The sequence below is a fragment of the Odocoileus virginianus genome, chromosome 25, assembly GCF_023699985.2.
Source record: "Odocoileus virginianus isolate 20LAN1187 ecotype Illinois chromosome 25, Ovbor_1.2, whole genome shotgun sequence".
Classification (NCBI taxonomy): domain Eukaryota; kingdom Metazoa; phylum Chordata; class Mammalia; order Artiodactyla; family Cervidae; genus Odocoileus; species Odocoileus virginianus.
In genome coordinates, this window is record NC_069698.1 from 25,809,253 (window position 1) to 25,818,252 (window position 9,000).

At 37.8% G+C, this 9,000-nt stretch overlaps 1 long non-coding RNA gene across 1 annotated transcript; it reads left to right on the plus strand.

Annotated features, from left to right (window-relative positions):
• Positions 1 to 699: 699 nt before the first annotated feature.
• LOC139031106 (uncharacterized) lies at positions 700 to 2,438 on the plus strand. Its single transcript, XR_011483531.1, has 2 exons — positions 700 to 738; positions 1,899 to 2,438. It is a non-coding gene; the product is annotated as an uncharacterized lncRNA (long non-coding RNA).
• The last annotated feature ends 6,562 nt before the right edge of the window (positions 2,439 to 9,000 follow it).

Below are 9,000 nucleotides of genomic sequence, written 5' to 3' on the forward strand. Positions count from 1 at the left end.
CACACTTTCCCCAGGTTGTCCCAGCTAAAATCTCAGGTCTGTCTGTCTCTGACTGATTTAAGTAATATGACCATTATTGAAGTGTGGTCCAAAGGGTGGGAAACTATTGATTGGAAAGGACAGAATCTGGTGTTACTGCAGGATGGGACCATAGTGAGAGTAAAGAATATTTGATTCCCTGAGGAAAATACAGGTTCAGCCTCAAGACAGAAGGGAAGTGGGTATCAGACTTGAAAAATTCAACTTTAATCTGTTTCTAAGACAAGGAGATTAATTTGAAAAAATGGAGAAAGCTGTGATTGATTAGATAAACTCGGAAAATATGGATATAGCAATTTCTGTGGTACATTTAGGTGACAAATGGTATCAAAATCAAAGTGGATCTGAGAATTTCTTTGTTGAAAATAAAGGTTAGAATGGTAGAAAATGAGATTAAAGTCAGTTTAAGGAGACCCTAAAAGCTTTATCTCATGCACCATAGAGAAGTGATTGGACACTTTTGTGCATGAAAATAAAACTAGAGGATAAAAATACTTTCATTCTACCCTTCTAGGTTCCCTAGTAAGGGTCTATAAAATAAACTGACAACAGGCAGATGAAAGGTAGATAAATTTATTAAGTTTTTAATAGAAGAGGAAAAAATGAAGACCAAAGGCAATAAGACTTGAGAGTATATGCACCATCTTAATAGAGAAGGAGGGGTCCTCGGAGACGTGGGTTCGCGGCCCACCTCTTCTGGTGAGGAGAGCGGGGTCTTCCTGGTCCTTTTAACCTGTAGAGGACGTGCCTCTTATCGTTTTACCACCTGATTCCCTCAGAGTACGGTTCAGACGAGTCTATTTCCCCGTCTTCCCCCGGTAAATGATTTGATTAGGACAGGGTGCGGCCATTCCGTTGGTGCGCATGCCCAGAGAGGCGGTGGGCGGGGCGCAGACTTCTCTTGATTAGGTTAAACCTTAGAAGAACGGAGGGAAGCGAATGAAGAGGAAAAGTCATTCCTCCTAATAGCTAACAATTATTTTGTACTCTGTGAAACACTCTACGTGTATTATCCCCCACAAGCCAAAGGCTTGAATAAACTTGTTACTCAGGCTTGTTACTACTTATAAGGAAATTCAGTCTAGAGATAATGTAACTGTCCTAGGTCACGCCGGTCCAGAATCATCCTATGATCAGACCAGTGCCAGATTGTACTACAAAAAAATGATCAGATCATGTGCAGGGTTATACTTAAAAAAAAGAAAGCGACGATACGGCTATTAGCCTCTACACCTAGGTTGCAGCTGGTTGGTTTAAAGTGGGTTCTGAAGAACAATGTTATGGATAATCTTTTGTTTTCATCCTTCACTCGTTAGCTAGGCATCCGTGCACTAAGCTTAGCAGGCCAGCAGTATTTAATCCGAGTTACCATTAAATTCATTCAACAATCCTTAAAAGTTCTTGATCTGTTAATCTGGACTCTGGAAAAATCCTGGAACAAGATAGCTGTGGTTCCTGCTTCCACGAAGTTTGTAGGCTTCTTAGGGAGCAAAGATGCTTCCTGTACTTTACACATTTAACAGATATTTATGAAATGCTTACTATGTGCCAGGCACTTCGTCACTGTACAATACAGATATCTGCCCGTAAGGAGCTTGGCGATGGGAAGAATGAGGAGACAGATAAAAGCTTAAGTAAATTATAAAACGTGGTAGAAATGGGTTAAGTGCTATACAAAAAAAGAAAATGTAAAGCTGGGTAAGAAGGATGCGTGTGTGCTCAGTCGTGCCTTTGCAACGCTATGGCCTATAGCCCCAGGCCCCTCTGTCCGTGGGAATCTCCAGGCAAGAATACTGGAGTGAATTGCCGGCCCCTCCTCCAGGGAGTCTTCCTGATCCAGGGATCCCCTGCATTGGCAGGAAAATGGACGCTGTATAACTAAACTGGAAAACATGGGGTTCGAGTGGGAAAAGGATTGATAGAAAGGTTTACAAAAGATACTGCAAGGTTCAAGGATGAGTTAGATATCATGAAGTTCATTTGTAAAAATTTTTGGACTACAGTATTCAAGAAGCAAATCGACAGTTTAAGGACAAATCATCAGGGCATCTATGTACTTCAGGACAACAAATTTCGCCTGCTTACTCAAATGTCTGCAGGAAAACAATATTTAGAACATGCATCAAAGTATTTAGCATTTACATGTGGCTTAATCAGAGGTGGCTTATCAAACTTGGGGATAAAAAGTATTGTAACAGCTGAAGTATCTTCAATGCCTGCCTGTAAATTTCAAGTGATGATACAGAAGCTATAGAACCTACTGAAATGCAAGGCTTTACTAGTGTAAAGAGGTAAATTATTCCTCTATAAAATATTTCAGAAGGCAATGATTACATTGTTGGACATTTGTACTGTTATAAGCTATTTGCTAACTTGTATAATGAAAGATGCACGCTTAAGCAGAGGAAGGTTGTATTTTATCAATTTAAGACAGACCTTAACATACACTTTACTAAAACTATTCAGAATGAAAACCTAATTTCAAGTAACTAAACACCAATGCAGGACCCTTATTTAAACATTTTTATTTGCTTAGAGTGATACATATTTAACCAGAAATGGAGAAGCAAAACTCAGGGTTTGGTAAATTAGCATAAAGAAAAGTATGCACCAATCAGAATCATTTGTGTAAAAATGAACAAATTTTGGTTTATGAATTTGTTATTAAAAAAGCAAATAGTACACTAAAAAAAAAAAAAAAAAAAATAGAGAAGGAGAAGAGGGAGGTAGGGAACTTAAGGAAGTGTTAGGAACTTCCAGAGAAGAATGGATCTTTGGAAGAAATGGGAGTTTGATAGTTTTTGATTAAGTTTTCCTGCTGACTTCTAATCTCCTCTACTGTTAGAAGAGTCAGTCTTACTTGGTTGCTGAAACTCCCCGGAAGGGAATTTATGACAATTGATGTCCTTTTCGAGGATCCTTCTTTAGGTAGATAAGGGAAGCTCAGAGAAAGTTTCTCTCTGTATTTGCTATTTTTTCCAGGTAGCTTCAACTCAAGTAATCAATATATTAATACCAAAGCAGAATATTTGGGGGTGGAATGTGCTGATCTCCTTCCAGTGACAGTAAAAATTCTATGAAGTATACAAAAAGAAACCTCTGATTTTATTAAATAGCTATTGTTTCACTTCTCACACTGTTGTAGGCAAGGCGAAAGCAGGGAAGCTGGATGAAAACTCTAAGAACTGTAGCAACGGCAGACCTGTTGATTCTTGCTGGGCTGGCGCAGGAGCTGTAGCAGCAGCAGATATGCTGTATTCTCTCCTCTGTGCTTGACCCAGCAAATGAGCCATGATGCAGCCATACGCAGCCTTGCTGCAGCCATGATGTAGCCTTCACAGAGCTGCAAGTGCTTTTTCAGGTGGAGCTTATACATGCCTACTTGCAGAACAAAAGTAGCCTATAGCCAAGTGAGTCCCTCGTGACAGGCATGCACAGTGCTGAAAGTGATCTCAGCTGATACATAATCATTATTTACAAAACGTGGGGTGAGAGCAAGAAGGCATGGTGCAAGAGGGCCTGACTACTGCCATCTTGGATAATTTCTCTTTCCCTACAGATATATAAATGGATATGTAATACCAGACTACAAAGAAAAAATAAGTGTTTTACCTATCCATGCCTGAGAAATTGTGAAACATACAGGTCTTCATTTCTAGTGTAACTGTATGTAATAAATTGAAATGGCCTCTAGGCCTTATAACTAATGTGTTGATTGACTTTCCTACTCCCAATATAATTTTCTTTAGAGGAAGGTGACATTTTTAATTTAGAAAATAAGATGAAGTTTCACAAAATGCTTATGCAATTATTATAAAATTATTTTGCTTCAGAGCTACAAACATTGTAATAGTTTAAGTTGACTTCTGGCTAGAATTTTGCTAGCATATGAACTGGGAAGAAAATAAAGCATAGTAGCATTGTGTCTTTCCACAAACCTTTGGGCGAAAAAATGAAATGTCATAAAATATATTTTTTTAATTTCAAATTAAGGATGCTAAATGGATAACACTGCAGATTATTAATAAATATATATGTGTATATAATGTGTATACATCATGTAAATCAAATATACACATAGACATATAAGTCCAATGGCAATAGAAATTCCAAAATTGAGTTTCTGAGCTGAGGGTTTAGGGTGATGGTTAATGGAAAAATTTTGCATTGAAATAGTTGCATCAGAATAGGTGCAGTGGACCATAGGTCTTGACTCTCTGCATGTTCTGATACTGTGGTTACCTAATATAATGTAAATTTTGAATTATACATAAAATATATTAGCTACTAAAAGAGCTACTTTTCTGTATTCATTTTATCCTGAGTGTGCTCTGAATCAGATACAGATTTCTAATTAATTACCCCACTGCTTCAGCCCTCCATGTCCCAGATCTTACTCCTTCAGTGACTTGATCAAGTCAACTGGAAAACACTCCTCTACAAAAGCCCAGACACTTCATTGGTGAGGAACAAAACCAACGGATTTTCTCAGTTTATGTACATAGATACAAATACAAACAGGCTTCCTGGGTAGTTCAGCTGGTAAAGAATCCACATGCAATGCAGGAGACACGAGATCAATTCCTGGGTCAAGAAGCTCCCCTGGCAAGGAGATAGGCTACCCACTCCAGTATTCTTGTGTTTCCCTGGTGGCTCAGATGGTAAAGAATCCACCTACAATGCAGGAGACCTGGGTTTGATCCCTGGCTTGGGAAGATCCCCTGGAGGAGGGCATGACAACCCACTCCAGTATTCTTGCCTGAAAATCCCCATGGACAGAGGAGCCTGGCAGGCTACAGTCCATGGGGTAGCAGAGTCAGAAATGACTGAGCACAGCACGGCACACATATAAACATATACATATGCAGCACGGCACACATATAAACATATACATATGCACATGTGTATATACATATGCATGCATATATTTCCTAAAAGAAGGAAAACACTTTGCTCTTTTTATGGAAAGGATCCTGTATTCTCACATACTGACTTTCTTGAATATAAATACATCTTCCCAAGGACCATATAAATGCCCACTGTCTCTGGCTTTTATGACCTAGAGCGGTCTTTCAGGTCTGTACTTCATTTTCTTGAAATGTAAAAACCTAGGAAGATGACTCTTGATAGTTCTTCTACTTGACATTTGGGAAGCTTAATTTAGGCACCTAGTCTAGGCTATAACTATCTGACTCACTTGAGACAATAAGATTGCCTATTACCCTTTCAGATAAGAACAATTATTAAAACTTATGATTAATGATGTTAATGTCTCAGAGAGAAGGTGAACTTTAGGAAAACAAAAAGCAAAACCAAAATGTTATTTTAATCGATGTTATACTTTTCCTTGTCCTTAATTATTTGTGACAAAATATATGCCTCCTAGGCTCATGAATTTATTAGTCTGTATTATTTGTTTTTAAAGAAAGGCTGGAAGTATTTTTTTCATTGAAGTAACTCTGACAGTGGTTTTATACTGCCTTCCTTCTACTCTATGCCCAATCTCTGGAAACTTAACTCAAGAGCTAAAAGGAAGAAAAATGGAGATTTATAATATATAGTATATTATCATATCATAATGATATTACATCAAGTTGTATTAGGAGGGGGAACATAGATCAATAAAGTTACTTTAGTAATATTTGTAATCAAGCTGGAAAATATTTTAATTTGTTTACTTTTTAAAAGTAGCTACTGGGTTTCCAGGAGCACTTCCTCAGTTCGCACATGAAACAATCTGAAAGACAACCTCAGACCCAAGTTTTTGACTAATGCTCGGATGCTATTTGTTACTAAAAGAACCAGGATTTTAGGAACCAAGAATGACCGATTCTATATTTGAAACAGGAAAACTCAAGATAACCCTTCTGAGAAAGAAAATATTTTTTCAGAACTATTGGAGATAGTATTAAGTAGGATCAGATAGAAATTTCAATTTGTAGAGCAGAAAACTAGAGGCCAAGAGGGACAAATTGAACATTAAAACAAAATAAAACTCTTGCTTTTGAGTTTGGTTTAGCTGGTCTTGGGGGGACACTGCTCCTTCTAACAACAGCTAGAGAAATCTGAATAAGTTCTAAACACTGTATTTTTAAAGCACCCAAGAGCTATGGAAGCAATGAGAACTAAAATGAAGGAGAACTCCAAAGAAGGAATTGTTCACACATGATCTGACAATTGGCAGCCATTATTTTTCCCTGTAATCATTTGCAGGTGCTGAGCGTAGGTGGCCGATTCTAGCATGGGCCAGGCCAAGGGTTCCGGCTGAGTTACAAACAAAATAACCAAAAGTTTCAGTGGTGTCATGAGTGGCTAAAATGATAAAATTGGAGTCTTGGAGGTCTTGGATGTATGGTTAGTTTTCCGTGCTAGACATTTTCTGAATCCAAAAAGGCAGGTACAATGGTCCATTGTCTGGCATGCTCAGGAGCAAAAGGTCTAGCACTCACCTGGGAAAAGGAATGTGAAAACCAGAGAGGCTGGATAAGACAGCCTTAAGGAAAGTGACGAATTGACATTGGGGATTTTGAGCTCCTTTTCACCTGTTCACGTTTCTTTGGGGCTATATTTGCACATGTGCGTGCTAAGTTGCTTCAGTCATGTCTGACTCTTTGGATTGACCCTATGGATTGTAGCCCACCAGTCTACTCTCCCCATGGAATTCTCCAGGCAGGAAAACTGCATTGGGTTGCCACACCCACTTCCAGGTGATCTTTCTGACCCAGGGATCAAACCCACATCTCATATCTCCTGTGTTGGCAGGTGGGTTCCTTACCACTAGTGCCACCTGGGATGCCCTTGGGGCTATATAGAGCCAGGAAAACCTAAGAAAAATCCTGGTCAAAATTAATAATATGACTGAGGAATAGATAACTAAATTTTAAAGTTGTGTGGGGTGAAATGTTATAAAGCTGAGCTAAAAAATTAAAATGAAGAGGAAAATACAATATTCTGAAGTCTTGCTCTGACAGATGACAAAGGCTTATAAGCTCTCAATTAAAAGCCCCAGAAAGAAAGCAATGTCAGAACATGATCTTACTGGATGAGACTTACCAAGATAGATCCCCACTCTAACTCGTAACTAGGTTCAAAGAGAGACACATCATTATGATAAAGCATTCAATTTAAAAGGAAGATATTAGAATGCTAGATCTGTAAGTTGTGTGACTATTCTGTCCTCTACAAAGATTTAGAAAATCACAAGGATATGAAACTTTCCCCAGTGGAGCAGCTAGGGCTTAAAATACTTGAACAGAATGAGTATTAAGTTAGAATTAAGTGTTCCATATGATTCTGATTGCCCACAGTATTCTGAATTTTTAGTTGGTTTCTGTTTTGGCAATCAGAGCAAAAAAAAAAAAAGTGGATGGTGTTGGCAATCTAAAACATTATTTAGAGGATGCTAGTGAGAAAAGAAAAACATAGGCAACCATATTTTTATAAAATCAAATGTAAACATAGGCTTGGAATTGGCTTGGAAAATTAAGAAGTAAAACATTTTTTGTCATCATAGAGGAATACTATTAATTATAAGCTCAGAAAAAAGGGGGGGTTTTAGAGTTTAAAGACAAAAAATTGGGCATTTTAGCTCTATTGCTATGTGATACACTTTTTCTGGAAATGTTTAGTTGACTAGAACCATGAACAGAGGAGAATTACTGTGTCAGTGAGAAAGTCAAGACAGTGAAACTTAAACCATGTTTGGGAGCAACATGGGGGAGAGATTTTGGGAGAGAGAAACCATAAATATACCCAACCTTTCAATCAAGAAAGTAAATAAAGTAAAAACAGTCGAGGTAGACATGATTCTAAAGTTGAGGCAAAATAAAAGATGAAGCACATTTTCAACAAAGCTTAATACGCAGTTACTGCTGGTAAAGGTAAAGAGCTAGTTCATAAACAAGTAGATTAGGGACTGTGGCAGCCATGGAAGGGAGTGTTTGCTGAAAGTTCACTGAAGAAAGGAAAATGTTTAGATATTCCTAGCAGGATTACTGCATACAGGGTTGAAGTTGACGTCGATGCCTGAATACCTGAGACTGTAATGACCTGAAGTATCATTATGGCTTCCCTCTTAGAATAGGCTTACGTGGAGGATGGAAACAAACTGATTAATTCAGTTCATCAAGGTCCAATAATAGCTAAAGTCCAGTGGTTCCAGTGGTTCTGTAGACCCATGTAGTAGATATTTACCAATTCCTGAATATATGATTGGAATAGATATATTGCACACATATACACACATACTGGTGTTGTTTAGCCACTAAGTAATATTCGACTTTTATGTGATCCTATGAATTATAGCCTGCCAGGCTCCTCTGTCCATGGGGTTTCCCAGGCAAGATATACTGGAGTGAGTTGCCATTTCCTTCTCCACTACATGCACACATACACACACACTCACACACATACACATAAATATATTATAAAATATATTAAATGTATGTTTATATTTGGATGCATATGTATTATTCTTTTTTTTTTTGTATTATTCTTATTTCATAGAAAAGAAAAGAAGTTCAGAAAAGCTACATAATTTTATACAGTTGTAAGGGATGGAACTGAGGTGTGAATTCAGGCTGTCAGGCTCAGATATCTGAATAGTCAACTTGTATGATGCTGCCTATTCTGAAAGTATAATAGAGTATCTGCTTTTGGGTTCACCAATTTGTGAAGTAAGCATTGAACTTAAACCAATAACACCCATTTCCTCTCCATTCTAATATATATTATATGGTAAAATAAATAATATCACAAAGCAAGTCATTCTGCTTTATAAAATTGCAGCGATTTTTTTCATCATTAGAAACAGTCTGACTCTGGCAAGTTTATTGTGGTGCTGGTTTGAGTGCCAACGGCCTCTTGAAGAAAATTAGCTTTTGCAAATGGTAACTTTTAAAGCAGTAACACTGCAAACCCCTCCAGCAGAAAGGAGTAAAAATGCTATTACATTTCTTTTAT